Source organism: Vipera berus (assembly GCF_964194415.1).
Source record: "Vipera berus genome assembly, chromosome: 4".
Taxonomy (NCBI): domain Eukaryota; kingdom Metazoa; phylum Chordata; class Lepidosauria; order Squamata; family Viperidae; genus Vipera; species Vipera berus.
Window position 1 is genome coordinate 87,554,969 of NC_138206.1, and position 7,958 is coordinate 87,562,926.

Consider the following 7,958-nt stretch of genomic DNA (forward strand, 5'->3'; position numbering starts at 1 on the left):
CTTTTATATCGCCCAGAAATTATGAATCCATTACTATGCCGTTTGGGATTAAACAGTATAGTGCAAATAGTAAGTAATAGTAAATAAAAGAGAGTAAAAAAAAGACATAATTATTTAATCTACCCAATTTACAGAATTACTACACTAGGCATTGCAGTTAAATCAACTGGGCTGCACACTCTTGTTAATTTCCCTATCAAAAATCCATGACTAGTAAATTTATCAGACAATCCATCTCAATGAATTTATATTCCGTTTCAGAAGGTCTTTTAAAATTTCCCTACTTAGATTTCCCATCTATTTTTATATTTAGTTTCACAATGTCTTTTCAAAATTTCCTACTTTGATTGTCCATTTATTTTCATGTTCACTTTCACATATTATTAGCAAATTTTCTAGTTTGATTTTGTCTGATTCATTTCTTTCTAGCAGTGTAACACAAGTAAAACTTAGCAGATGAATGTGATTTGTATTTTGATTGTTTTCAGGTTGATCCAATATAAAACCATCAGATCCACAGTTCTATATCGTAATAGTGACAATGATTATTAGGTAAGATTGTAATTATCTCATTCTAAGCTCAGTGGGTTAGGACGCTGAGCTTGTCAATCAGAAGGTCGGCAGTTTGGCGGGTCGAATCCCGAGTGCCGCGTAGCAGAGTGAGCACCTGTTACTCGTCCCAGCTTCTGCCCACCTACCAGTTCGAAAGCACGTAAAAATGCAAGTAGAAAAATAGGGACCACTACAGTGGGAAGGTAACAGTGTTCCGTGCGCCTTTGGCGTCTAGTCATGCCGGCCACATGACCACAGAGACGTCCTCAGGCAAGTGCTGGCTCTTTGGCTTTGAAATGGAGATGAGCACCGGCCCCTAGAGTTGGAAACGACTAGCACGCATGTACGGGGGAACCTTTACCTTTAAGTAGACAAATGTGATTTGTATTTTAATAATTTCATTTAAATAATATGAAAAAAATCCTGAAGACATGAAGGGATACATATTTCATCCAGACCCCAAAAGTAAGAAGATGGTATATTTTAAGGCATTCAAAGTATTAATTTTGTTTAATTTCAGATTTCATGCTTATGGGATTTGAACTACTTTTGAACTGGAGCAGAGAATTAGTTTAAACCTTCCACAGAATCAAATATGTAGATAACATATTCAGACCTGATAGCCATGAAAATAATTGTCTCAGGTTAACTATACATAAGGTTTGCTTAAAATTAAATGGATAAAATAAGATAAAAACTCAGGATGAAATCAGAGAAATAAACTCTGTTAAACCTCACAGAGTTTACCTGATAACATAAAGGGAAAAGTTCTCCTTGAACTGTGTTTGACTTCTACCGTAGTGACTTTATAGAAACATCTATGTAGATTTCCTAGCAATAGTACTGGTGTTGCCGTTGTCTTCTTAGGGTGCCCCCCCAATATTCAGATATAGGCTACAGTCTATTTCTTGACAGCCACCTCAAGAAGCAGGGCTTTTTTTCTCATAGAACACTCAGAACGGAGTTCTGGAACCTTTTTTTTGTGCAAAAAAAAACAAAACAAAAAACAACCAACCCAGCTCCCTTATTGGTTTTCCTAAGCCTATTGCAGAGCTAGCAATCTTGGCTCTTTTTTATGACTCGTGGACTTCAACTCCCAGAAATCCTGAGCCAGCCATGCTGAGGGGAAAGGGAGAGGTTTCCAAGCTGAGCCATGCTGGCTCTGGAATTCTGGGAGTTGAAGTCCTTGAGTCATAAAAGAGCCTGCACTAGAGGAGGACATTAAAATTATTTACAGGATTACTTCTTTAAGAACTAAACTTTTAGAATCTAAAACAGCTAATTCAGAAAAGCCAACAGCAAAGAACCTCACATTTTTCATCTGCTTCTGTCTTTTGGAAGGTAAAATTAGATAACAAAATAATCTATTTCTTATGTTAACATCTCTGCAATGAAATCAAAGGTAACAGGAAAGAAATGAGAAACATTTTTCTCAATGTAATATGTCTAATTTAGCTGATTCTAGAAAAAAATAGTATCTTTTGTACACTCTTGAAAAAAGTTTTGAATCTAAACAATTCTTAAGAATGAAATATTCTTAATTTGGACTTTACTTTTACGGATTGGACTGTTGTGTGTTTTGAAAAATAGATTATTTAGAATCTAGTTATGTTGCCCTTCAGTCTTTAAATAATTAACCTAGTATATACATAACAATAAATGATGTTTTCCCTGTTGAGCTTAACATCAATAACAACATTTATTAAAAAGGCTAAAATAATTTCTGGTGGTATTATCTGTATAGTAAAAGTTTGGACAAGCAGTGATCATGTTACATATATGCATAAGCGTAGTCAGTAGCATACGCCTTTTTAAAAATATCAAACATGCAAAGAAACAAAAATAAGTCCAAAATATCTGTATTACATCCAGAAATGCCAACTTTGCAACCAATATTTCTCATCCATAACTATGGCACCCTAAGGATACCTGCATACATGCAAATGTTTCTCTGGGATCAGTAACGCAACAGTGATTACCGTATATACTTGAGTATAAGCCGAATTTTTCAGCCCACTTTTTGGGCTGAAGAAATCCACTTCGGCTTATACTCCAGTCAACAAAAAAAATAGAACTTACCGAGGACTTGCGCGCGGCCGAGCTACTTTGCCTGACGCTGCTGGGGTCGCCCGGGCGCCTCTGCTCGCCCTCAGCAGCACCTGGCCCGGAATCACATGCGAAACAAGCCCGGCAGAGGAGCCGGAGCGGCGAGCAGAGGCGCCCGGCCCAGATCCTGCAAGGCCCGGCCGAGACACGCCCCCAGCAGCGGAGCTGCTCCGGCTCCTCTGCCGGGCTTGTTTTGCATGTGAGCTACTTTGCCTGACGCTGAGAAGACCCGCTTGGGCACTCGGGTTGGTGTCAGTCTCCGCAGGCCCTTCTCATTTCCAGGAACGTCAAGCGCGCTTGGCTCCCCACCCCCACGGCAGGGCAGGGCAGGGCAGAGACTTGCTCGCCCTTCTGACGGCCCTGAAGAGAAACGAAGGGCTTGCAAACTCCCCGCGAGAAGCTGGGCGAAGCGCGCGGCTGGGCGAGTGTGTGCCTGCGCGCGTATTTACGAAAGAAACGCTCCGAGAGTTCTTCTTTCTCCGCCCCCTTGGGGGGAACTCTAGCGACTGCTGTAGCCGTGCTTCTCTTCTCGGCTCCGAAAATAGGGATTTCTACTCTCTCTCTCTCTCTCTCTCTCTCCCCTCCCCACCCCGCATTCTCCTGCCTCTTCGATTGCGACAATAAAAGGGCGAAGGGTGCGCTGGTTTCTTCCTCCTTCCTCCCCCCCTCCCCTCCCCTCTCCGATTGTCAGGTGAGGCAGCTGGAGGTCTGGCCGGGAGATTGTAGCCGTTTTGAAACGCCGCGTCTTGAAACGCCCGATCAGCTGATTTTCGGGTGGAAGAGCCGCGGCTTGAATCTGTTTGCATCTGCCTGAATTAGACCGAAACGGCCTGAATTTGACCAGAGTTGCTTTGTAATGGCTGGAGGAACTGCAGAGGAGGTCTTGCCGGGAGATTGTGGCCGTTTTGAAACGCCGCGGCTTGAAACGCCCGATCAGCTGATTTTCGGGGCGGAAAGAGCCACGGCTTGAATCTGCTTGTATTTGTTTGAACTTAATCAGAAACGGCTCATAATGGCTGGAGGAACTGCGGAGGGAGTGAATGCTCCAGCCTGGAATATTTGGAAAGGCTGGGGGAACCGGATGAACTGCAGCTTAAGCGACTGTTGCCGGAGGAGCCATGGCTTGAAACGCCCCAGTTTTGGGGCAGCGTTTGCTTGTTCCGGGTAGAAAAAACGCTGTCGACCCCGGCATCTTTTGCGGGGATTTCCCATTTCCCGTTGCAAAACCAGCCGAGCCCAAGTCCACCCTTTCTTTTTTTTCCACGGCACGCTCGGTGCCTTTCCCACGATCGTGTCTCCTTCAGATCTTACGCAAGCTTCCTCGATTTCCTGGTGTGTGTGTGTGTGTGTGTGTGTGTGTGTGTTTCTTTCTTATTCCTCCCTTCTCTGGTGGTTGGAAAGGCGTGTGACGCGCTTCCACAACAACTCTGCTGGCTCTCTCGGTGGGAACCTCCCATCCTCTATATACCCCCATTTCGGCTGCTTCGCAAACTGCTTCCTCCACCCCACCCCACCCCACCTCACCCCTCCCCGCAAAAGATGCCGGGGTCGACAGCGTTTTTTCTACCCGGAACAAGCAAACGCTGCCCCAAAACTGGGGCGTTTCAAGCCATGGCTCCTCCGGCAACAGTCGCTTAAGCTGCAGTTCATCCGGTTCCCCCAGCCTTTCCAAATATTCCAGGCTGGAGCATTCACTCCCTCCGCAGTTCCTCCAGCCATTACGAGCCGTTTCTGGTTAAGTTCAAACAAATACAAGCAGATTCAAGCCGTGGCTCTTTCCGCCCCGAAAATCAGCTGATCGGGCGTTTCAAGCCGCGGCGTTTCAAAACGGCCACAATCTCCCGGCAAGACCTCCTCTGCAGTTCCTCCAGCCATTACAAAGCAACTCTGGTCAAATTCAGGCCGTTTCGGTCTAATTCAGGCAGATGCAAACAGATTCAAGCCGCGGCTCTTCCACCCGAAAATCAGCTGATCGGGCGTTTCAAGACGCGGCGTTTCAAAACGGCTACAATCTCCCGGCCAGACCTCCAGCTGCCTCACCTGACAATCGGGGAGGGGAGGGGAGGGGGGGAGGAAGGAGGAAGAAACCAGCGCACCCTTCGCCCTTTTATTGTCGCAATCGAAGAGGCAGGAGAATGCAGGGTGGGGAGGGGAGAGAGAGAGAGAGAGAGAGAGTAGAAATCCCTATTTTCGGAGCCGAGAAGAGAAGCGCGGCTACAGCAGTCGCTAGAGTTCCCCCCAAGGGGGCGGAGAAAGAAGAACTCTCGGAGCGTTTCTTTCGTAAATACGCGCGCAGGCACACACTCGCCCAGCCGCGCGCTTCGCCCAGCTTCTCGCGGGGAGTTTGCAAGCCCTTCGTTTCTCTTCAGGGCCGTCAGAAGGGCGAGCAAGTCTCTGCCCTGCCCTGCCCTGCCGTGGGGGTGGGGAGCCAAGCGCGCTTGACGTTCCTGGAAATGAGAAGGGCCTGCGGAGACTGACACCAACCCGAGTGCCCAAGCGGGTCTTCTCAGCGTCAGGCAAAGTAGCTCGCACGGGAAACAAGCCCGGCAGAGGAGCCGGAGCAGCTCCGCTGCTGGGGGCGTGTCTCGGCCGGGCCTTGCAGGATCTGGGCCGGGCGCCTCTGCTCGCCGCTCCGGCTCCTCTGCCGGGCTTGTTTCCCGTGCGAGCTACTTTGCCGGCCGCTGCTGAGGGAAGATCTCTGGAGAGGAGCATAAGGTGAGCTGCTGCATTTCCCAGCCTCGGCTTATACTCGAGTCACTAACTTTTCCCATTTTTGGGGGGTAAAATTAGGGGGTACTTTTTCGTTCCAGTAACATATACCTAAAACCAGTTTATTGCATTTGGCAATTTTACTAAAAAAATATCATTCATTTAATTTGAAATCAAGTGAAAAATTGATTTAAGTTATTTTATTAAAACAAATTAATGGCAATTCTTTTATAAAAAGTTGCCTCAAACAAAATGAGTTTGACATGCCTGCTCTAGATAGTTGAATGCTCCAAAATAAATTCTAGACCAGGCCTGTACATGCAGCCTACCAAGCACCCTTGGACAGAGCACAGACTTTTTTTTTAAGTAATAAAATCACCACCACTGCCCTGAAAGTCATGTTGCCTAGTGCCTCCATGGCTTACCATGACCACAAGCACCAACACTGTAGAGGCTCCTCTAGTCACCAAATCATTGATTAGCCCACCAGCATTCCTTTGCAGACCACAAAGATTTTTAATTTATCAGTGTGGGCCTTTCCTTTCTACAATATAATAATAATAATAATAATAATAATAATAATAATAATAATAATAATAATAATAATAATAATAATAATAATAATAATAATAATTTTAATTCAAATGTTTATGACATGCAGGTACTTAGTAGGAAAACTGTCACTTATAAACATAAGGCTGTTTGTCATCAAACATGTAAACATAAAACAGTGCAAGTGGATTAAACTTTAATAATAATAATAATAATAATAATAATAATAATAATAATAATAATAATAATAATAATAATAATAATAATAAGAAGAAGAAGAAGTTGGAAGGGACCTTGGAGGTCATCTAGTCCAACCCCCTGCTCAGGCAGGAAACCCTATACCATTTCAGACAAATGGCTGGCCAGTCTCTTCTTAAAAACTTCCAGTGTTGGAGCATTCACAACTTCTGGAGGCAGATTGTTCCACTGGTTAGTTGTTCTAACTGTCAGGAAGTTTCTCCTTAGTTCTAGGTTGCTTCTGTCCTTGACTAGTTTCCATCCGTTGCTTCTTGTCCTGCTTTCAGGTGCTTTGGAGAATAGCTTGACTCCCTCTTCTTTGTGGCAGCCCCTGAGATATTGGAACACTGCTATCATGTTACCCCTCACCCTTCTCTTCATTAAACCACACATACCCAATTCCAGCAACCGTTCCCTATATGTTTTAGCCTCCAGTCCCCCAATCATCTTTGTTGCTCTTCTCTGTACTCTTTCTAGACTCGACATCTTTTTTACATCGTGGTGACCAAAACTGGATGCAATATTCCAGGTGTGGCCTTACCAAGGCATTGTAAAGTGGTATTAGTACTTCACTTGATCTTGATTCTATCCCTCTGTTAATGCAGCCTAGCACTGGGTTGGCTTTTTTGGCAGCTGCAGCACACTGCTGGCTCATATTTAAGTGATTGTCCACTAGGACTCTGAGATCTCTCTCACAGTTACTACTATTGAGCAAGGTACCACCTATACTATACCTGTGCATTTGATTTTTCCTGCCTAAATGTAGAACCTTACTTTTTTCAAATTGAATTTCATTTTGTTAGATAGTGCGCAGTGTGCGAGTCTGTCCAGATCCTCCTGTATCTTAAGCCTATCTTCTGGAGTATCGGCTATTCCTGCCAGCTTTGTGTTGTCTGCAAATTTGATGAGTTCCCCATCTATCCCCTCATCCAAATTGTTGATGAAGATGTTGAAGAGCTGCACAGACCTCTTCTAGATTTTCCACTTGCCTTTCCGAGTTAACTCCTTGGTCTGTCATTCAGCAAGAATTGACTTTGTAGGGAAGCATATTATCATTTGATGTATATTTAACGTATGTTCTACCTTTATTTACCAATTATATATTTGTATGCAATCCACATGGCGAGGTTTGGGGAAACTTACAATAGAAAAAATATATTTTTAAAATCATAAGATTAAAACCGCCTGGCCCGCACCGCCTCTGCTGCCCGCACTGCGCAGCCCCGCCATATAGAGTGGGCTCTGCTGCTCCCACAGCACCAGCTGCGCCAGCTCCGGCCCCAGGGAGGGGAGCCCGCCTCCAACACCCTTCGCACCTGTGACTACAGCAGCACCGCCCCCCCACCCCGCCTCCTGCGCCTGCCAAGATGAGAGTTCCGGCACCTTTTATTTTAGAAAAAAAGCACTGTCAAGAAGTACTAACCAGGTCTGACCTAACTTAGCATTTCAAGATCAAGCAAGATGCAAAATAGGGAAGTACCTAAACCCACAGATTTTACATTCTAAACCTAGTTGTAAAAATATTCTTTAGTCTTACCCCTAAATATTAAGATGAAATTGACTGAGCTCCCTACTTTTTATTTAAAGTCCATTTGGAAATTCAACTACCAATCTATTAACACAGCAACATCTTCGTTCCAGATTTCCAAAATCAACATGCAACGAAAATAATTTCTTCCTTTTGTTTTCCTGAAATGGCGTCTTTAAACAGCTAATGAAATAGCTCCTATTTTCCATTCTTTCTTATATGGCAATGTTTCTTCACTTTGGGAACTTTAAGATCTGTGGACTTCAAATCCCGG